The following is a 23,686-nucleotide window of genomic DNA, read 5'->3' as shown; positions in this document are numbered from 1 at the left end:
CGTTCTGGCCTGCTTGCTTTGTACTCCTTCTCTCTTTTTTTCTCTCTCTCCCTAAGCTGAAGGCGCGGTTGCTGTGCGTACTCGCCGGACTTGAATCCGCTCTCTGTGCGCGGGTAACGGCAGAGGTGTGATCATGTGGTTTGACGGATGACACATTACCCGTTGACAAACTCGGAATGCCTGCGTCGCAAGGACCGGACCTAGTTTCGCGCGTGATGCGGCCTGCGGGGTGCAGGCCCGCTGTGGATTTCGCTTCTGTGATAAATGGTATCTCGTTCGAAAAGTCCTACCCGTGTCGATTTCTTCAAAGAGACCCAAGACATTCTTGTGAACAGTTTAGTGTCCGGTTCGGCAAATGGCAGCGTGTGCTACATTGTGTTGAATCTTCACGGATCACTTCCTTGTAGCTTTTGTGTTTGAGTGGTTGTTCTGCAGTGCCCGTGTTGACATATAAGCCGGATTACATCTTTCAAGTCCAGTATTTTCAACGTAAGTGTGCTGCAACCACTTGATAATCATTGTCCGTTCTTGTATGGGCAATCTTCCGGATAACCTCTAGAATTGGGCATTGCCTATCTCCTGGCAGCTGGGAGAATAATTTTCCCGCAATCTTACCGACAGTCGCCTGCCATTATCTGTCTGAAATAATGTCACAACCGCAGGTAGAATACTGACTTTTTTATTCTACCTGCGTTTCGCAAAAACACGTTTCGTTGCCACATTTCTGGTCGACATTTACGTTTCATCGACATTCGTTACGCGAATTGCGCGCTGTAGGGGCATTTCGTCGCGCGTGTATTCCTGAGGCGCGTGCTCACCGAACCAGCCCACCCTTTCACGCCGCTTCATGCTAATCTGAAGCGGTTCATTGCAACAAAAAAAGAAGAAAAGAAAACATAGTTTGAGTTTTTTTATGAAACATCGCGTGTTGATGAAACGATCTGTCTATGAAATGTAGTTCGATGAACTGATTGCACCGCCAATGAGGGGCGACTAGTGGTAGAATTTTGGCGAAACAATTCTGTCAGCTGCCGGGAGACTGGACACTACCCAAGAATTACCCCGGTTGTTGCTTGCTTTGCAGTCTTTTTAATTGTATCGCAGCTGAGTAGTACCTCTTCACATATTACGAATTGCTGAGATTGTGCTTGTCTACAGAATAAGCTGTGTGTAATAAACTGTTAGGAGATTTCAAAACAATCCCTTGTGTCTGCTTACCTTCCTTTTTGCAAACAACTTGGCGAGGGCACTTGCAAAGAGCTGGGCGAGTGCAACGATGGCCAAAAATCAGCATGACGGCCAACATATTGGATCGGGTCGCGCTTCCAGTGTTGTCCAATATTACGCCGGTCTTCGCCAATGTGGGAGCACCTTGGCTGGAACCATGGTTTAGCGATGGCCCAACATTAGTACCAATGATGGGGCCAACATCGGCTGGAACGATGGCTGAACATTGGCCCAACATTGGCACCGATCACTGGGCCAACATTGGAAAGGGTAGCGCTTCCAATATTGTCCAATATTGAGGCCGGTCTTTGCCAATGTTAGGCCAATGTCGGACCGACATTGGTGTGCTGCCTGGGACAGTTCTCTACTACCATGTGATTAACAGCTCCTACGACTTTGCGGTACCGTACATAGCCCGATCACAGCTTACCATCCCCAGTCCAACGGCATGGTATAACGCTTTAATCGAACCATAGTAGACATGTTATCAATATACGTTCAGTCGGATCATCGGCACGGGGACATCGTCCTCCCCTTGGTCACTTACGCAAACAACACTGCTATCCAAGACACACACGGCTACACTCAATTTTTTAATCCTTCGCAATCGATCCCCGACAACACCTCTCGACACCCTGCTTCCTTATAACCATCACGATGATCACTTGGAAGACACCGTAGCACACGTCGTCTGCCGTGCCGAGGAGCGGGTGACAACTCGCCCGCTTACGCACAAGGGCCTCAGAACAGCGCCAGTGCCAGCGGTAAATGAAGCCCATCGAACTGTGACCTACTCCGTTGGTGATCTCGCGTGGCAGTGGACGCCGCGATGGCAGCAAGAAAAAAACGCCGAGTTTCTCCATCGTTACGTCGGCCCATACCGCATCACCGCCAAGCTATCGGACCTCACCTCTCGAGTTCAGTTCCTACACCCTCCAGCTCGCCGACACTCATGTTGAACCGACACCGTCCATGTAACCCACATCAAACTTTACCAACGCCCATCCACTCCATCTGACGGAGCCTTTCTAAATGGGGCCACTCAGGCCATCCCCCCCCCCCCCCCTCCCGGGGGGGGGGGGGGGGGGGGGGGATACGGAGAAAAAGAGGAAGGGCGCGACGGCCCGCGGCCGCAGTGCGTTCTGGCTCACGCTCCGGCTAGCGATCAGATTAAAACTTAACGTTGAAAACCACCCAGTTGGCTTCTCCCCTCGGTGCGAGACTTGATATCAAGGTAAAAATATATCGTCTCAAACATATAGAAGTTCGGTTTTGCCTCTTTTATGTGAAGAACAGCAAGTTTATGTAAACAGGGGCGCGTGGCGGACCGATAGCGCACACAGACCACCAGAAGGCCGGTGGCGAATTAAGTAGCTGCTATGTCGAGTATAACATGAAATACTACTTTGTTCTATGTATGAAATAAATAAATTAGCAAGGGTGATGGTTATTTATCTGCAAATTAAATTGATTGGAATCTTGTCAAGTGCACTTGGGCATGCACTATTTTAAGCCAGCTTTTATCTGAGTACGAAGGTGCGAATAGATTCAAGAGAACAATTTCGATGCCTATTTTCTGCACGACTCTTCGCCTACATCTCGGGGCTGGATGTAAACAATGTTGATTAGGGAAACAAGTGTTGTGCTTGACGCTCAACGTTTCTATCAAAGGTAGACTGAAAGGGCTTGTTCCGAAAATTTCAGCACTGGTGGGAGCTCTTCGAGTATAGACCAACACGCGGCCCTGACGTCATGCAGCTGCGGTGGCGCTGTTGGCGGCACAGCGCATGCGCAGACGCTTCGCTCCTCCCAAATTCGGTTCCTGCGCACGCGCAGTGCCCACACCTGGTGTGGGCAAAGGCGGGCTTGTTTGTAAACAGTGTGTCGGTCTATACGGTTTGGGGACGACCATTTTTCCCATCTCCATCATGCTTAACTGAGAACACGACGACAGCATTCGACAGAGTCGCTCTCAGATCTTGCGACCGATATTGAGCACCTGGTCCTCAAATCATTTCCAAACTGCTCCTCCCCCACATTCAACATTATCGCTGCTGCAGCATTTACCCATACAGTATCCGCAGATATCCGCAATAAACTGGCGGACTCGAATAAAAATGAATCAGATTTGGCAGATTGCGGATCGGAGAAAATTGCTCTTTACGTCAAAAAAAGATTTCATTCTTACCAAAGATCGTTTTAGAAAGTTCTATCGCGCCAAAAATGCTGTCCTTGGAAAAAGTAACGAATGCACGAGCATCAGTCGTCCCGGGAAGCGTGTTCTTGTTTGGCAGGGAAAGAGCAGAAAATGTTCTTTGGGCAAAAGAAAACTCAAACCGTACAAGCCATAAGAAAGTAGAAGAAGCCTGCATCTGGCTTCTTCGCCTACAAGTAGATCAAGGAGACTGAATTCGATCCTCTGAAGTGGTGGAACCGTCGCCAGCACGAGTTTCCGGACCTCATTCCTGTACAGGGGTGGAACTCACGAAATGTACTTTGGAGCAGCCACGGGAGCAGCTGAAACAGCTGTTTTGGAGCAGGTTGGGAGCAGCTAAAACTACATTTCGGAGCAGGTTAGGAGCAGCTCAGATTAGTTTTCATTGCATTTCAGCTGGAGTTTTAGTCAAGCACGGGAGCAATTTCAATTGTGCTTAGCAGCACATATGAACACGAGTGCACGGTTAGGGACCTCGTTAGATCGGATGACATTGTGAAGGATGCGAAAACTTGAAACTGTGTGAGCCTTAATGAGAACCAACAGGGAATAACCACATGTTTCTGAAGATAGCGCCCTTGATATCTTCTGACTGGCTTTCAGCAGCTCAGAATGCAAAGCAGCATTGCTTATCGCAAAACCCACACGTGCTCGACATAGTAATTATACGTGTGAACTACGTGACGTGGCGTGCAGGTGCGCGAAGGAACAGGTAAACAAATTTTGAGTTTATCCTATTGGGCAACTCAATATCGAAGCAGCAGACTACGATTAACGGAGTTATCGTATTCGAAGCAATAAGGAACAAGGTTAAAGTACGCCGAGCAGATCTACCGCTTGCGTGAGAGCTGCTGGCCGGCAAGGTTTCGGATTGGGCCGCGTTTCAGAAGTTATCAAATCACGATTTTTCTTGCGGGAATGCGGTTCCAGCTTCTAACAATGAAGTACTAAAAGGAATCTTTTGCCCATTTGTTTTTAACTGGCTGACGTCCGGATCCAGGGCCGCAGAGCCCGAGGCAATCTGACGCTTAACGGCTCGACCTCACTTCGGCCGACTTGCTTAGCCGCTTATGGTTGAAGAGTAGTAGCAGGTGATGTAGTGCTTGAAATCAGACCTCCGATTTCTTTCGCGCGCTTCAAGATTCGGGGTACACAGGGAGAATAAAGAGATAAAATTATTGCAAGGTCGACCCAGCTAAACGCGCTCATTGTTGCCAATCGAGTCGATAGAAACCGAAACCAAAACAAAATACTATTTTTTTTTTTTGGCGCACGTTTTGCGATTTGGTGCATAATGGCGCCAGGTATTGGTTGTGGCGCAATTTCCGCAACATGGCGCAGGATGGCGCAGACAAATGCGTATGGCGCAAAATGGCGCAAATGGCGCAGCCGTTCCACCCCTGCTGTAGCGCAGTTTGTGCATGCCACCCTAGTAGCATCAAGTGCACCAGCGGAGAGAGACTTCTTATTAGCGGGTGTTCATTTAATAGAGGCGAAACAGTCTGAATCCGTCCATAGTGACAGTATTCTGTTTCTTCTACACAGCAACCTCGACAAGTAAAACGCTGGGCGTACGTGTGCGCTTTGTGTTTCTCGACAGTTGGCACTGAGTTGTCTTTAAGCCTATGGTTCCGAGCATGCAGTTTAGGGTTTGTGTTTAAAACTGTAACCGATAGGAGGTGTTGTCATTATTGAATATTGTGATATTTTCCCTGTGGTGTACTCGCGCCTTACCATGTATACACAAGTATTTCGCTGTGGCGAGTGAGCGCCTTTCCTCTCCCACTTTTTATTGTTTGGCCTAAATAAAATGACACACTGTTCTTAGTCTGTCCTTTGTCAATTATCATGTTTATAAAACATGCGGCTGCTTGAAGTGGGTTTCACAAAGCAAAAAAGATTATAAATATAAATTTCCTTCCCTTTAGGAACATCTACTGGACAGAAGGTCAATGCCACGGATACCCCAGACGATCTCATAACTGCGAGCATCTTTCCATGCAGCGATATGAAATGTCCCTGGAAGGACGATCGCTCATCATATAAATACGATAAAACAGAATACGATAAAATGGCTTTCACCGTGATCTTGCACAAAGAGTTCTTTATAGAAAGGTAGGCAGACGGCTTATAAGATATCATCAATATGCCTTTTCTAATTTTTATTCATGCGTAATCTTATGATGTAAAATGGATGCGCGGATTGAGAGTAGGATGTGGTCCGAATTTCGCGGACGCGGTTCGGATGCAGATATAAAGTCTGCGAATGCGGATACAGTTATTTAGGACCATTGGGGACGTGGCTCAGATGCGGATACGAAGTCTGCGGATGCAGATGGGATGATCGAACTGTTATCCACACAGAGCTCTACCTATAAACCTCGTTGACATTTCACATCTACCATCTATAGCCCATGTGTCCCAGCCTAAAACCAACTTTACGCTTTTATCAGCCAATAGAACTCCCATTATCAGGTAGGCAGCGCGCGTTTAGAAGTGATTGCTTTGAGCACCAACGTTCCTTTTGGAGTGGTAGTAATGCGAGGGCCTATTCACCCCTTAATATTGGGCTGTGACTGGTGCAAACAAGTTGAAATTAACCTGACCTTTTAGAAGAATGGTAAGGTGATTGTTAAAGTTGAATATAATTCATCAAGCGGCTTTCCAAATCAAGAAATCAGTAAACCTTTGATGGCGGGGAAAGAGGCTCAGACAATATACTTTGGTACAAAGTGTAACGAGAATGGATACGAGTGCTCACTCAGTACAGGAAGGAGCGAACACAGACGTACTAACTACCAGGAAGAAGCTAGATCTTGGCTACTCCTTCAATGATACTTTACTGTATGGCAGCCGTTGTTTTTGTTGATATTAAAGATACTTGACTTCTTGAGGACCTTTTTCGCGTCGGCACACTCCAATTTTGAGCATCAAAAACAGTATAAGTATTTGCCGATTCCGCGCCTATTACGTCTTTAGACAATTTCTGTGGGGTACGAGCTGCATCGACAATAATTCCTCACCGACCAGCCAAATTTGTTCCATTGAGACTCCCACGGTCGATGAATGACTGTACCATAAAGTTTCGGTGGAACGCTGGACCTAATCGTGAATATGTGACGGTTCGAAGTCTTCTATCCTGCAGTGGACAAGGCGCCTCAGTGTTCGTGCGTGCTCAATATGAGTAGTAGTGAAAGAACTCTTACTTCTCATGATCAGCTCGGCAAGATCTATAATCTGTTGACTTAAGTTGTGGCCACAACGGTAGGTACTGGACTGCCTGACAAAATCGCAAAACGGGTGAACGACGTTGATTGGGTGGTGTTTAACTTTCGACCGAAGTTGTCTTGTGATCAGCAGCAGGGTATTCGGACAATCTTATGACAATACAGGAGGTTGCACAGACACTTCTGCCGATGAACTTGAAGCAACGTCGTTAGTACGGCATTGAATCCAAACCGGTGACCATTTTCCCATCCATCAACACTCAAGACGAGTCTCCATGACGGAACTAAGTGAAATTAGAAAGCAAATCGATGACATGATTTCACAAGGAATCGATACATCATCGGCTAGAACCTGGTCATCGCCCGTTTTTCTTGTTCCGAAAGAAGGGTGGATCTGTGCGATTCTGTGTTGACTAAAAAAAAACTAAAGAGCGTCACCAAGAAAGATGTTTACCACTTACCTCGTTTGGACGATACACTGGAATGACTTTGCGGTTCTGAATTTTTCACAACTCCTGACTTGCGAATAGGTTAGTGACAGGTAGAGATGGATCGATGCGACGCCGAAAAAAACAGCTTTCACAACACCGGATGGTCGCACCAATCTTCACGCCTGCCATTCGGTTTGTGTGGCACTCCAGCGACTTTCCGACGTCTCATAAACCATGTTCTTGGGCATATGCAACGGACTATGGCTTTAGCATATCTAGGCGACGTCATTGTGTACGGACAAAAGTTCGAAGAACACTGCAAGAGATTCATCCATGTGCTACACGCCCTTAGTAAGGCGAAGCTCAAGCTGAAACCAAATAAGTGTTACTCTGCGTACACTGGGGTCACCTACCTCGGGCACGTGGTCAGTAAGAAAAATGTAAAACCCGATCCTGAAAAAAAAAAATGAAAAAAAGCGCATCCTCAAAGGGTATCTGGTGCCTTCAACTCCCAAGAACCTTCGCACTGATTTATATTTTACTTCCTAAGATTTGTCGCAATTTTCACTACTCGTGCTGCTCCGCTCTATTCTAAAGAAGAACAGCATATGAAACTGGGGTCCTTCGGAGTACCACGCTTTCGATAACCTCAAGGATGCTCCTCTGCGATCTCCCACCCTGGCACACTTTATAAAAGGAGCTAAGAAATTTCTGCACACAGACGCTAGCGAGTACGGGTTAGATGCCGGGCTCTTGTACGAAGGAAAAAATGAAGTGAAACGCGTGGTAGCCTACGCGAGTCGCAGACTGAATGGCGCACAGACCCGCTACCATTCTTCGGAGTTGGACTCTCTGGATATTGTGTGGGCGGTCGAAAAGTTTCGATGCTACTTGTATGGTTCTCCGTTTACAGTAGTACCAGATAGTTCGGCCTTGCAATGACTGCAATCCAAAAGCGATCTGACATCGAAACTAGCCCGTTGGGCTATGCAGCTTCAACAATACCAACTCGTGTTTCAGTTTCGAAAGGAATCTCTCTGCTAATTTCCTCTCAATCAATTCTGCTGAGAACGTGAAAGCGTGTCCCATACTTAACCAAGCAACAGCGCAATCTAACGACGCTATTCTACAAAATATCGGCCCGACGTCTTTACGAAGCTTGAAAAGCTGCACGAACACAAAACCGAGCGGACCACCGACTTCAACGATTTCATGTTTCACGAGGCGACGTTCTTCCCTACCGGTCGTCGCCTGCCACTGAGTGAATTCCTGTTGTACCTTCGGTTTTGGCGGGAAGATGTTATGCAGATGTGGTCATGATGCACCAACATTCGGACGTCTCGGTGAAAGCAAAACAATGGCCAAGTTGTCAGAAAGATTCTGGTGGAAAACCTGCAGCCAGCAGACGTTAAAATTTACGTCGCTTCCTGCCCTACTTGCCAGTATCGCAAAATAGATTCCACAGTAAAACGAACACCTCCCTCGCATATTACGCCACCAGAGAGTCCATTTGAGATTGTGTAAATGAATCACTTGGGCCCATTTCCAAGATCATCCCAAGGAAGCAGGTATGTCATCGTAGCCGTCGATCACTGGAGCAAGTGGGTGAAGGGTGAGCCTGTATTTTACGCCGAAGCGTCTTAACTAACTTCGTTTGTGAGACGACACCTTGCTCTCAGACATGGAGTACCCAAGAGAATCATCACTGATCGAGGAACACTGTTAATGTTCAGAAACTTTGGAACAACACTTGACGTGACGAGATTGGCTGCACCCATGCCACAGCGTCAGCATACCATTTCCCTGACCAAAAGCTCGCAGAGCGCATGCATCGTACATTATTGGACGTCTTGTCAGCGTAATTGAATGACTCTGGCACAAATCGGGACGAGTTTCTTCAGGAAGCAGCTTTGCCATGAAGACATCTTCTCAGGAAATCGCCGAGGAAACGCCATTTCGAACTTATTTATGAAATAAAACCGAGGCACTCCCAGGTGAAAGCAACTTCGGTCGGTCATGGAACACTCGAAGTCCCGAGTACGGTACGAACTGCACAGGAAACATCACAGGCGCACGGGTGTGAGTTCGACTCGCAATCTTGCACAGCATGCATGATCGGCGAGGTCAGGCACGTCCCAGTATGACGCGGAAGTATCGGTTCACGAACGGCGATTTGGTTCTGGTGCTCCGCCCCATGTGGATGAAAGGGAAATCAGAAAAGCTGCTACCACGTTACCGCGGACACTATAAGATTATACGACGTTTAGGCCCTGTCCCATGCAAGCTCAAAGATCTGCCGGAACTCTGAAATGGTCGAAGACATCGAACCTTTCCTGTACATCAAACGCGACTGAAAAACTTTCAGCGGGACATCTGTACACATTGACAGCAGTGGAGGACCATTTCTTTGTGCACGATGGCCGAGATGAAACTAAAGAAGACGAGGATTAAGAAAAGGCTGAAGGAGAGAAGACAACGAAATGACCGGATTAATTATGTTTGATAGATGGACTTATATTACATTTAACGCACGTTGCAGTATCTTACACCGTGGTGTCTGCTCTTTGTTTGAACACGTTCGAACACCGAACGCCGGCGTCCGACTTTCGAATGGGAAAGACTGCGCGAGGAGAAGGCGATGTTTTTGTTCGCTGTGTTTAAAGGAAGGCAATGGGCAGAGACGACGAGCCTCTGCGTCGACCCACTAATCCTTCCAATCAGAGCTCAGCGCTCCGACGTCGCCGCGTGTTCTCAGTGCCTCCTCTCTTGCCGTTTCTCACCGCACAGTCCGCACTGCGCGAAAAAGCAACCAACAAAACTAACAAAAAACGCAGGTTTTTTGTTAGATTGAGAAATATCTGTAAACGTCACGCCTGATCCCAAGAAAAAACTAATATTTTGCGCGGCCATTCGGTGATGATTCGGCGTTTGTAGACCGGCTCAGGTCTTTGCGCTGGATGCGTCCTCAGCAACCGAAACGCCAGCAGCGACCGGGGCGCCGACAGAACCGTGACTCACAATCGATTGACGAAGCTACTTCTTGCATTGCTTGTCCCGTTGTGTACAGCAATAAGTTGACCTGCGAATCGGACGCTGCTGTCGCTTCGGTCATCCTGAGCGCAACCAAGGAACTGTCTGAACCAGGGTTAAACAAGCTGCACATAACATGTCTCTATCAGGAGTGTTGGTTGCTTATTCGGGTAGCTGCTTCTTAGTCGCATACTTGGAATGAAGAGCGTGCTGGTAATTAAGGATCATACAAATAATAGGTCTAACATAACGCACAAGGACGGACAATCCTCCTATCCGTCCTTGTGTTTTATGTTCTTCCCACTATTTATAGTATTCTTAATCGCATTTTCATATCGCCACACCCAAAATATTTCATTCATAGTAGGGTGCCTTCATGGGCTTTTAGAGTGATGACATCTGACCATTATGTTCTCGATTCTTTTGTTACTTTTTTTGTTTCGGAGCGCTTGAAACAGCGTCTCCTGGCACAAGCTCTTGGCATTGAGTGTTACGGCGGCATTTTGTTACTATTTTTATTTGTTTTTCTCGAGAGCGCGTGCTATCGGCATCAGTATGGCATCACTATAAACAGAAGAACCTTGAGCCACGCTATTTCATAATAGGCAAATAAAAGAAGAAAAACAAAAGTTATATTTTTGGTAATTCGTTCTTTCTCGACTGAGTTGAAACGTGATGGTTCCAGTGTGCAAATAACCCCCAACGACTTCCGGTTCTGAACTGGGTGGCGGGTTCCGCAGTATTTGCAAAATGAAATATACAGGCTACCCTCTGGAAACGGTCACTAATAGCACTGTCAGACTTAATTCACTCTTACGATAAAAGAGGAATGAGAAAAAAAAATAGAAACAACAGTATACGCAAAGCGGAAGTGTGCCGGGGCTACCCAATAGATGGCGCCACTGAGTTTGTTCCGAAACAAAAAGGGGGCGAATGGAACACACCTTCATTGCAGAATTGCGCTTCATGAGGAATGCAGCGGACGCTAATTCCAGTCCAAGCCTTCCCCGCACGTGAGTGACAAGTCACACCAATTCAATTTCCCCCCTAACTTTAAAGAGGAATTTACGTGTTGCATTTTTGTTTAAAGTTTCTTGTGAAACTTTATTCTTAAACTCATCTGACTAAAAACGAAAGAAAAGAAAACATACCAACACATTGGCTAGGTGGCCAGAGGCACCGCCCAATTCAAAGGATTCAGCCACATACTTGTCCACCCATTCACCCTCCTTTAAAAGAGCGAGGCGGAATAAAATAGAGACATCAAAGGATTCCGTTACATCTGTGTCGCTCGGTACAATAATAAACTAGCGGCAAAAGAACGTTTTGCAACGATTACGACGGGAAGAACTTATAAAAAGCCTCCTGCCCCAGATACACGTCAGAGTAATGCGGTCGAAACGACCTGCACGCCGTATGATGACGTCACGGCAACATTCCAACTCTGGTGGAAAGAAAAAAAAGCGAAACAAAACAGCAACAACACGTACGCAACTTTCACCAGCCACCTTTCCGAATTGAGCCAGCCACATTTTTCTCGTTTATTTCGTTTTTACCCGACCCGCATGGTTGAACGGAAAGCGGCACCAGGAAAAGTTACCCGAAAAAAAGAAAGCGCTTCTCGTAAACAAGCAGGGATAAATAAAACGAGAAGGGGAAGGAAGTCAGGAAGTTACAGAAGGAAGTAAACGACGGCCGTGCCGCAAGATTTCGGTCGTGAGAGCGATTTTCGGCGTTCTCCGAAACGTCCCTAGGCCCCTGAGCGATAGACTGAGCCGGGTCTTGATCATGTAACGCTGGACGGCAGCGCATGCGTGACGTAACGGCCCGCGACCCTCCGGGCAATCCGGCTTCGCTGCCTCGCACACTTCCTCCGGCGCGGATTTTCCCCGGAGGAAAAAAAGGTGACGAAGGCTCCCGACTCCTTTCCCGTTCTAGCTGACGCTAACCGATCAAACGAGGCAGGCGGTCGTCAGAGAATGTGCACTGTACCAGAGGATTCGTTGTTGGATATTAAATGGTTTCGGGAAAAAGAGAAAAAAAGAAGCGATGGAGCGAAGCTCTTGAAAAGACGTGGCGATTCGTGCAAGGACGTTATCGTCCGCCGAATTTTTAGCGAAACACAAGTGTGCATAGGACGGTTTGATCGACAAACGGAAATACAGCTGCTACTGTTTCTGTTCTGAGATAAGGGGCATAAGCGGGCGATGTCGAGAGCGTTCGAACAGCTCATAAGCAATACTCGACCAACATACAAAACGAGTAAATGTGGAAAGAAAAAAAAAAAAGGTTTTGAACTGGAAATCATTGCTTAAAACAATCGTTTCAGTTGTGGCTGCTGGGGGAATCGGTGTCTGACAAAGCCTTTGCTTCGTGAAAAAGGTCTATGTGTCCCTTGGTCAGTGAACTGCCGTATGTGCAACCAACCCGAAACAATGGAACGTCGCTTTATTTTTGGCACCGACGCCTATTTGTTTTTGAAAGTCCTACAAAGGGCGTTGAAGAAAGATCTGAATATCTGAGTATATACCATACCTTTTTTACCTTTAAACCAGAATGGTACTTTTCCTTGTGACCTGTTCACACTGATGGGTCTGCATAGCCTTTGGAAAACGAGGATTATTGATGGAAATGCTGATCGCCCACGGTCTCCGAAGTCCAATATAGAAACTGTGTTACACGTATGTAATGTGTGCGATCACCTTGAGAAGCGCCCAAAATGGCATACCCTTCCTGACAAATAGGTTCATCTTCCTGACTTTTAGAGATGGGACCCTATTCGATATATATTTTACCATAGCCCTCTTCGTATTTTTCTGTCACCATCAGCAAGCGTTTGAACGTAAATAAGGAATAACTATGTTAGAATATATGTCTTGAGTGTTTCTACTGTTCTTTGTTCATGTAATAAATTTACAAAAAAAAAAAAAAAGGAATCGGTGGTTAAGTGGGCAAGCGCACACCAGCTCGGAGCACGGGGAGCGAAAGCTCGCGCTGCAGAACCCAGCATCCTAGGTTTAATCCCACCCCTGCCCGTTTCAATCTGGATGAGCCTCGTAGCGGCGTGCGGTCTTAAATCACTACTGCGTGGTGCACGTTAAAGACCCCAAGCTAGCGGTTGTACTGCACTGGCTAAATTTCTCATCTACAGCTTGGAGGCTCGCCCCGCTTGAGGCAGACCAAGTTCTAGGTTGTATAAATATACACACAACCAGGGTGTCGAACCGGAACCGAACCGAACCGAAAACCGGAACAGAACCGTTATTTTTAGCCGAACCGGAACTGAACCGAAATCTTCGCCGCCATCTTGGAACTGAACCGGAACTGAACCGGAAAAAAATATAACGGTAACCGGTTCAAAACGGTTCACGGTATTTTTTTTTTGGTAGTATATTACAAATTTATTATTTGGGAATGAAAAATTGGCACGTGTATTCCTCTACGTATTGATCAAATCGTCATATACAGAATTGCCATGTATAATAAATCCTGGTTTTTTGCGGCGCTTTCTTATTGGCACTATGACTAGCCATGTGTCACATCGTCACGTGACGTCATGATGTTAAGACACGCTGTCAAGTAATGTCACATCACGTGACCCCGGGACGTCACGTGACTCACCGCGTTAAGTCGATTCAAATTGAGAACGTCGCTAGATCTATTAACGTTGTTGATACCGTGACGTCACATGACATCACAACTTCGCACTGAGAGTCACGTGACACCATGATGTACTCGATTGTCATGATCCCGAGTCGAATGCCCTGGTTCATGACAACCAGTATCTCCAAACATTCGGGTAACGGCTCGTGTTCAACTCAAAAATTATGATGGGCCTGAGTCCCACAAGAGCTAGAAACAGAAACAAACGAAAGCGACAAGCCTCAGACACATGCAACATGTTCGTGATGGTACCTTTATACGGCTTTGAGTTGTTCGGTGCTCGCGAAGTTTGCACGAGTGTTTACAAGCCTGCAAATGGTACCATTGTGCGAAGGATAGTCGTGTTTTGGCATAGCCTTCTTTATTCTACAAAGCCTGTCAAATCGCGAAATTCTCTGGTTTAAGGCTAGCCGCTGTCGTTTGTTTCTGTTTGTCGCTTTAGTGTTGCTCGGGCCCCATTATAGCCGAACTAAAACTATACCTGAAGATTAGCCCATGCTCTCTGCTTTGCCAACCCTGCGTAGGACTATGATAAACATTGACGGTGCATATATTAGGATCAGATCACGTGGCTGATAGTTCTAATTGCGAGTTGAGGAGGGAAAGCTGTTTCATTTCTTTCTTTTGACTGCGTCTGCCATTTCGCGGAGGGGCAAACTAATGGATGCTTTTGCAAGTTATAAACGTCAGGGATTACAACTTAGCGGTATTTATTGAACTTAAGGTAAAAAAAAATGCTGCACGACCCATCTTACATGTATGCACACCATTGAGGCTCCCAAACGATGATATACGGCAGCCTAATGAAATGTTGCAGCACATGACTGATAAAGAACAGAGTCGTGAAGTAAGGTCCCAAAAGAAGTGTACGTAAAACCTAAGATAACATTAGCCTCCCGAGGTGGTATCTCGCGACGTTTCGAGCTGAGGCAAGCTGATGCCCAAAAGTGATTTATATTAGGATTCTAAAAATCTTCGTTTGCCCTGCGCGGATTCAATGTTTAATTAGGAATATCATTTTATGCATTTCTATGCATCTCTTTTTGCAGTAAAGCGTTGTGTAAGAGATTATTTAGAAAAAATTGCGTGTCATCTCCTTATTCCTGCACATTTCGTGTATTTGCCTTCAGATATATCATGTGACCACAGTGTTTTTTGCATACCCTGCAACCCAGTATTTTACACTGCAAAACAGCTAACAAAAGCACGTTTCCGAAGACTCAACAGCTGGTGTATTTTCGAGTATCGTCCTTCCGTGTCGGCCTCAGGCGGTTGTGTGAAATTCATAAAGTCCAATTTATCGATGATAATAAAAATATACTTAATTCCTGTCTGAAGATTTGGCAGCATAAATAGAAGATCGTCACCTCAAAGATATATGAGTAAATGAACCTTTAAATTATCTGAAAGATGTTCTGCAAATCTTTCCCGGCGCTTTTATCCTCAATAGACACGTTATAGGGGATTTGGAAAAGCTTTAAATAATGTTTTTTTTTCTATTTTGAAGCTAATTTAAATAACTATATGTATTCCTCACGCATATATAACTTCTCAAATATATAGAAGTTTATTATTGCGTTTTTTATGTGTTTTTATTATCGCCTTTTTTTACTGGAACGAATGGTGGAACTATGACGATTGCACACTTAAAGTCTCAGAAAGCGTCCAATTAAGTAGCTTCCGAATTGAGTAGAGCAAGAAATTCCACTTTGTTCTATTTAACAAAAATCATCAATTAGCGAGGGTGATGCTTATTTGCAAAATAAATTGACCGGCATTTTGTCAAGAGCAAACCTCAAGAACCAGGCTATGCCAGTTTATCCAATATACGAAAATGTTCACATCGGTAAGCACTGTTTTAGGTCAGATTCGATCTCAGTACGAAGGTGCTCATAGGTTAGAGTGAATAATTTCAGCCACTCCTTTTCGCATGATTCGTCGCCCGCATCATGCTGCTGAGAGCAAACAATGCTAGTTGGAAAAACAAGCATTGCGATTGTCGCTTAGTGTTTCTGTAAAATATAGACTGGAAGGACTTGTCCCGTGACTTTCGTGACATCTTGAAAATTATATTGCCTCGAGTTCAGTCGTCTCGTCATCATATATATATTGTGAAACGTATTCCATAAAACACATTTTATGGTGTATATGGCGACGAACTGCCCATTTCATGATTTTATTCACTGTAATGAATTCCTTAGTGCAAGGGCAAAACCACAAACAACATCTAATACTGCGATACAAAGTTGTACCAATCACGGGTATTTCAGGCAACCTACTTCACTTCGCGAAAACATTTCGATTCAGGTACAATGTATGTGACTCTGGCAAACGAAGGAATGTTGAGTCGTATATACACGACGTTTTGTATGTCAATGTAGATTTTCCTTTCTTGTTGTGTAGGTATAAATAACAGAATTTTATAATTTTTTTACCTGAAAACAAAACTGGATTGAACAAACGATAAAAAAAGAAGAAATTTATATACTGTAAACGACTTATTTTTCGTGGGCTCAATATTTCGCGATTTAGGTCAAAGCTGAAGTTTCGGAATAATTCGCGGGTTGTAATTTTCTCGACGCGGTGGAATCTGAATATAAATTTCAATCTGTTGACATTTTACCGAAATTTTTCGCGGATTGTAGGCGATTCGCGAAATTCTCAAAAATAAGTCCTCGCAAAAATCAGATCGTTTACAGCAGTTAGTTTCACGGCCTAAATAGTGCATATGACAGAACAAAGCGGAAAATATATTATCAATTTAGCGGTTCAAACCGGTTCGAACCGGTTTGAACCGTTATTTTTTGCGCCCCGGAACTGAACCGGAACTGAACCGAAAGCCGTGAACCCGAACCCGAACCGAAGCGATAAAAATATCGGTTCGACACTCTGCACACAACCCATTTTTTTTTTTCCTTACTAAAAAATTTGTATACATGATTTCTTTAATAAACATATCAGAACTCAAATAACTTATATAAGTAATTAATGTATAAGTTCCCACATGAGCTTATACGTTTTCATATTTATGGTTTACAGTCACATAATTTTTTTTTACGGCACTCTCAGAAGAAAAGAAAAAAAAGGGTGTCGTATTACACCCTTTGTACGAGCATATAATGCACCCAAAACTTTGACGTACAGGGCCCTAGAGTCGAACAGACGGCCCCAACTTTTACGAGGGGCTTGATAACGGTGCGATATAACTGACTAAACAGCCAAAGTGCGTATCAAAAGATTCAGAAGAAGAAAAAAAAAAGAACACAAATGCTTTGCAAATAAATAAAAAAAAAATATATATATATTTTTTTTAATTATTTGCTTATTAAACCGCTCGGGAAAGTTGGTACGACGGTTCGAAGTCAGTGCGCTGTACGTCGCTAACTGAAGTTTTGTGGTGTCTTATGTGGGACAAAGGTGGAATGAGTGAGTGAGTGAGAATACGTTTATTTCAGAAAGGGGACACCGGATACCTTGACGAAAGTCATCTTATCCGGTATGGAAGAATACACCCTTTTTTTCTCTGAGCGTAGGGAGTTACAGTAATCGCAAGTTTATTCCTCTAAAAAAAAAAAAAAAAAAATTAAGCTTCTTTTTTTTTTTTAAAAAAAGGTAAACAGTTATTTACTACACATTCCTAGACCATTTGAATGCAAACCATTTGAAAAATGAAAGCCGCTTACAACTCCCTGTAACGCCGAATTAGAGCGCAGCTCTTGAGGAGGAGGAGGGAAGGGCACTGGGGGGGGGGGTTAAACTAACCAGGGGGGGTCACGTTACCTTGGGGGTCACGTGACCCCCAATGCCGATGATGTCATCACTGACGTCACTGATGACGTCATCAGTGACGATGACGATGCGGGTACCGATGACGTCATTAGTGACGTCACTGATGACTTCACCAGTGATGATGACGATGACGATGCGAATGTCGGTGACGTCATCAGTGACGTCGCTGATGACGTCATCAGTGATGATGACGATGACGATGCGGATGCCGGTGACGACATCAGTGACGTCACTGATGACGTCATCAGTGATGATGACGACGACAATGCGGATGTCGGTGACGTCATCAGTGATGATGACGATGACGATGTGGATGCCGGTGACGTCATCAGTGATGATGACGATGACGATGTGGATGCCGGTGACGTCATCAGTGATGATGACGATGACGATGTGGATGCCGGTGACGTCATCAGTGATGATGACGATGACGATGCGGATGCCGGTGACGTCATCAGTGATGATGACGATGACGATGTGGATGCCGGTGACGTCATCAGTGATGATGACGATGACGATGTGGATGCCGGTGACGTCATCAGTGATGATGACGATGACGATGCGGATGCCGGTGACGTCATCAGTGATGACGATGACGATGTGGATGCCGGTGACGTCATCAGTGATGATGACGATGACGATGTGGATGCCGGTGACGTCATCAGTGATGATGACGATGACGATGTGGATGCCGGTGACGTCATCAGTGACGATGACGTCATCGGGGGGTCACGCGACATCGGCGGGGGTCACGTGACCTCGAGGAGGGGGCCACGTGACCTCAGGGGAGTCACGTGACTTCGGGGGGTCACGTGACCCCCCACGAGGTCACGTGACCTTGGTGGGGGGCTCGCGCGGTGCATTATGGGACATTTCCCATGATGCACCGCGCGGTTACGCCGACGCCGACGCCGACGCCGACGCCGACGCCGACGGCGACGCCGACGCCGACGGCGACGCCGCTCAAGCCGGAAACGGGCCCCTAAGAGCTGCGCTCTAAAACGGGCTTCTGCTCGCTACCAGCGTTCGTGCGTATGGCGCGTGCTTCGGCTGCTTTCCAGGAGGACGAACACACGCGAGCTGGGCTGTGCATCCGTAAACAATGACATGCAGGGGTGGAATGTGTATAGTTATTATAACGTACGCTAGAGGTAGAGCTGGCACTAATGTCTACGCGACTTTTGGGATGCACATTGGAGCAGACAGCAACCAGTCCACTTTTGCGGTGCGCTTGTGCTTTCCCATGGGAAAAAGCGCGTGCATTCTTAGTCTTCGCCGGTGAATAACAGAAGTATCCTTTCTTATTTGGGTCGTAGGGAATAGCATGTACCTTTATTAACATTGTAAAAGTGTGCTTGCTTTGATTAAAGTATTTTTTTTCATCGATGAACGATGTCAAAGTTCAGTATCTCGCAGGCCCAAACCTGTGTTCCACAGCAGGTGTGTAAAGACGAGTGACGAATCTAGGCAAAATAAGAATTGAAAGGAATATAGAGCGTGTTCAAGGTGTGGCGGCATTCCGATGGCGCTAATATATTGCTAACATGCCAGCCCTAGCTGTCACTATATAAAAGTGACTTCGTCGTGAAACTTTACGAGTGAAACTTTACAGATTCAATGTCTTACCACGGTGGCGGGGAGAGAAAGAGAGGGTGACGCGTGCTGACGTCAGCGCTTCGGACCAATACGAGCGTCGCACAGCCGGCGCGGAGCCAGAGACGAGCAGGCGCCGCTTTGGAATGCGGTCCAGCTCAGTTGCCGCTCCGGCGATGGATGGGGCTCTTTCCACGAGTGTTATGGCTGACCGTATCCAAGAGCGACGACGGAAGGAAGCCGACGCCACGCGTTCAATTAAATGAATCTGATGGAAACGCATTTCCATCGCATAAATCCCATTGATCGTCGAGCCAATTTTTTTAACTGATTGTGAAATAATGTAAGGTATTTATTACGCTAGTAACGATCAAAATATTTCCTCATACAATCGAGCGCAGAAAAAAAAAAATACACCCGCTTTTTTCCATAGGAAGACGTTACCCGAAGTCAATTTTCGAATGGTTGCTGTCCGCTTCTAGTTGAAGCAGCGCACTAGCGCTAGCTGAACCTCTAGCGTACATTATAATTCATCCGACCATAGAGAATAACTCTATAATCCAATGAAGGCTGAGTTGACCACATGCGTGATTTGCAAGCCCTCAAAATGGCAGCCATTTCGACGATCGACAACCGTGCTCGCAAAGCCGCGGAACAACAGATTCAAAAGGTCGGTCGGTTTCGTCGTTTTCGCCGGACCAATCACAGACGTAGGAAGAATAATTCGGGCAGGCGCTTTTTCGCCTCAAACTTGATGGACCTTTTCCCAGTAAGCTTCTACGTATGCTCACACTCTCTCCCCTGGCCTTGCTTCCCGCTCTCTGCATTTTCGCAGGGTACCATCCCGCACGACCAACATTGGTACCCCTCCTCGGAGATACAAATAAAGGTTATTCCCGAGTATTTCCAACAATATCGGTAAAGTTCCAAACGACGAAGAGACGGTGATAGATCCTTCAAAATTTTCCGCGCGCTTGCTGGCTGACGCTGATCAGTGCGCTCAAATGAATTACACAAACTTGGTCACGGCACGAGCATATCACGGGTGACGGAGATGGTGACATGCGTTGAGGAACTGAGCCTGTTGGTTTTTAAAGTTGCGAAGCGGAATGCCGCAATTCCCAATTTAACGCACTCGAGCGAAGACGCGGTTTCCACACGAGTGCATGTGTCAGTGCTCGGCTGGGCCTCGTGTCCAATGAACGCGTCGAAGGACGCTCGGCATCGGGCTCGGGTCCAATGCGGAGCGCAAGTCGTCTGCTTCTTGCACAAGGGTTGCGATGATGTCAGAACGCCGAGCTCATATGGGCTGATTGAAGAAAAAAATAGTGGGTAGACCTCAAGGCATCTAGCATTCAGGTCTACCCACTATCCTTTCAATCGGAGCCAATCAAAACTCGGCGTCGTTCTGACGTCACAGCAATCCCTGCACAAGAAGCAGACGACTTGCTCTCCGCATTGCTGAATTGGCGTCATCCGAGTGTGCTCACGTTATGTTCACGGAGAGGAAGCTTTTCTTAAGTCACGGAGACCTTGTGGTTGGATAGACGTCAAATGTAGGCAGACTCACCCAGCCGCTCAGCGTCTTGCGCCAGGAACGCTGCTGGAAAGAGACAAACAAAATCCCGTCAAAACCAAGTACACAGCAATACCAACAACAGATTGTGGGAAAGTTGACTCGTCCCACGCCCAACCCAGAACACCAACACGGAGTCAGCATTTCCAAACTATAGGGAGACCCTTTTCTTTTTCAAAATTGCCGGAGGGAGGCGCTTTCGGTCCTGTAACGTTCATGAAATATTTTATCAGCAGTTCTGCACGGGCTTAACTAAATGTCCGGTTACCGAAAAATTATTTTTTTAGAGCGCAGCTCTTAGGCGCCCGTTTCCGGGTTGAGCGGCGTCGGCGTCGCCGTAACCGCGCGGTGTATTATGGGAAATGTCCTATAACGCTACGCGCGGGACTCGTGACGTCACGAGGGTCACGTGACGTCACAAGAGTCACGTGACCCTCGGACGTCACGTGACGGAGGGGAGGTTGGAGGGGCATACCATCCCCTCAGTGCCTTCCCCCCCTCCTCCTCCAGAGCTGCGCTCTAATTCGGCTTTACAGGGAGTTGTAAACGGCTTTCATTTTTTTATATTTTTTAAAACTTTTGTAAGACGACCGATTGGCTCTCATATGTTGAGTGGCGCAACATCAGAACAATGCTAAACCCCCAACACCGTGATTTCCGAAGAACTATGTCGTCCCAGGAATTTTGACATCAACATGCAGGCTCGGAAGTCCTGCCGAAACGAAGCGACCGGAAGTCTCTTTGGATTCAAGAGGCGGCTTGTGTTTGTAAGCAGTAGGAGGCCCTGTACCGGGTTCGATCGAGAAAATGAAACGCGGTTTTTCGCGTCGCAGAAAGTTGTACATCTGTGTGAGCATGTGAGGCGAGCGGCGGTGCAGAATACGACACTTTCAGAAGATGACGTTCCCTGTATCAAAAGGGGCAAGCGAAAAAAGAAAGTCATTGTGGGGGCCTGTAGCATTTATTACAGTGGAAATGACGTGTCAGAAGAAAAATAACAATATTCTCTTCATTGCTGACAAGTTTTTTTTTTTTTTTTCCACTGAATTAATCGTTACAGACGCCCACAATCATTTTCGGTGTAATGCTTAGGTAAACGTCATTTTCACATAAAGAAAAAAAGTTTTCTTTGTGTACATGTTGATCCAGCTGACGGCATGTTCTCTATACCTGACATTCTAGCCCCACCGCTAGCGCCACATTCTGACAGTGTTTCAGCTCCCTGCGATCCATACTGTATTTATGATAACCCAAAATACACGGTTCAATTTTTTCGATTGGACCCGGCACATCTACAGGTATAAAATAGATTTATATTTATTTAGATTTAGTCTTGTTTACGGTCCTCCCAACAGCTTAAAGGCTTAAATAGGCTTACATGTACATATGCTCTATAACAATAAGGACAAAATAAACAAATCTGGCCACAGCCTACTAAGCAATCATCGATTGTACACTTTTCTTAAACATTTCAAAGGGTATAAAAATCGACATCAGCGTTATTTGACTTATCATGGGGAAGTTGCATAGAAATCAAGGGAGATTTAGATTGTTAGGAGCGACCGTAAAAAAGTATAATTTTGTCGTCGGGAAACATGAAACGAAATATTACTAAGTAACAAAGGGGAGTCAATGAGAGCGTTGAGTACTTTGTATACGTACACTAAATCACGAATTAATCTTTCAGAAATAGGCGAGAGACGAAGAGTTTCTAAAAGGCTCATGTAATCGTAATAAAGTTTACGTCCGATATGGCGATCATAAATAATTCGAACAAGCAGTCGTTGCACGCCTTCCAAACGGTGAGCTTCATTTACGCCTAGGGAATTCCATACAGTTCAAGAAAATTCTAACTTTGACAAAACTAGTGAGAAAAAGATGAAGCACACACGAATAGCTGTGCAAGCTTCGAGTAACGTGTCATATTACGCCAAGGAAACGATACGAATCATTGATAATTTTACTAATATGAACCCCGAACTTCAGGCGGGAATGAATCAAAATTTCCAGGTCACGGACAACTGAAGACCTTGATATGTCAGTGCCATCTAATGTATAACGGTGATGAATGACATTAGTTTGACATAAAAAAGTGTCAACTTTAGTTTTTACGGGATTTAAAGATGACATATTTGCATTACACCAAAGATGGGTGGCATTAATGTCAAGCTGCAATAGCTCACAGCCTGCAGTTAATGCTACGATAACCTTGACATAGTCAGCAGATTGAAGCACGCCTGAATTGCCTAAACCAGTCGCAAGGTCATTTACAAATATAATAAAAAGGAGCTGTCCAAGGTTAGATCCTCGCGGCAATCCGGATTTTAGAACGTAGGGAGAATACCTGTGCCCTAAGTTAAGATATTGTGTTCGGACGATCCCTGAGATAGCTTTCGAACCATTTACAAAAGCCAAAAGCCACACCGAGGGTAGATAACTTTGTTAACAATTTACTGTGATCTACACGATCAAACGCTTTAGAACAGTCAAAATAAATTGTATCTACCTACCCTCGGGGCCCAACGAGAGACTTTGAAAACTCCAAGAACGTTATAAGCAAACGGACCATGAACCAACCCGCCGTTTACCATGAACCAACTCGCCTACATCACGACACTGAACGTTATAAGGCTTATCTCAACAGATCGCCCGTGACAAAAACCACGCTGGCGAAGGTTTTGCGTAGGCGTAAATTGGAAACTGACACGCTTTAAAGTACAATTTTCAAAGACCTCAGAGAAGGTGGAGAGCGGCGCAATTGGTCTAGAATTGTCGACACAAACGGTGCTTAGAGCTCCTTGGACTGGCACAATCAAAGCGTTCTTCCATACTTTTCGTGGATGCCGAGGGCATGGAAAATCATCATTGCAAACGTAAGAAATGTAATCATCACCGCGCAGAGTTTACCTTCCAAAGTTTACCTCCCCCCTTCCAT

General features: G+C 45.8%; 1 long non-coding RNA gene across 1 annotated transcript in view; it reads right to left on the bottom strand.

The window, feature by feature from the left end:
• The window catches only part of LOC120840561, a 247,871-nt gene that overhangs the window by 86,804 nt on the left and 137,381 nt on the right, over nucleotides 1–23,686 (bottom strand). Inside the window, exon 2 of the long non-coding RNA XR_006077633.1 lies at nucleotides 20,746–20,778. This is a non-coding gene — a long non-coding RNA (uncharacterized LOC120840561). The remainder of the gene's footprint in view (nucleotides 1–20,745; nucleotides 20,779–23,686) is intronic.

The sequence above is a fragment of the Ixodes scapularis genome, unplaced genomic scaffold (genome assembly GCF_016920785.2).
Source record: "Ixodes scapularis isolate PalLabHiFi unplaced genomic scaffold, ASM1692078v2 PGA_scaffold13__105_contigs__length_92229423, whole genome shotgun sequence".
Classification (NCBI taxonomy): domain Eukaryota; kingdom Metazoa; phylum Arthropoda; class Arachnida; order Ixodida; family Ixodidae; genus Ixodes; species Ixodes scapularis.
Note: the sequence above shows the minus strand (reverse complement) of the source record. Positions and strands in the feature narration are given on the sequence as shown.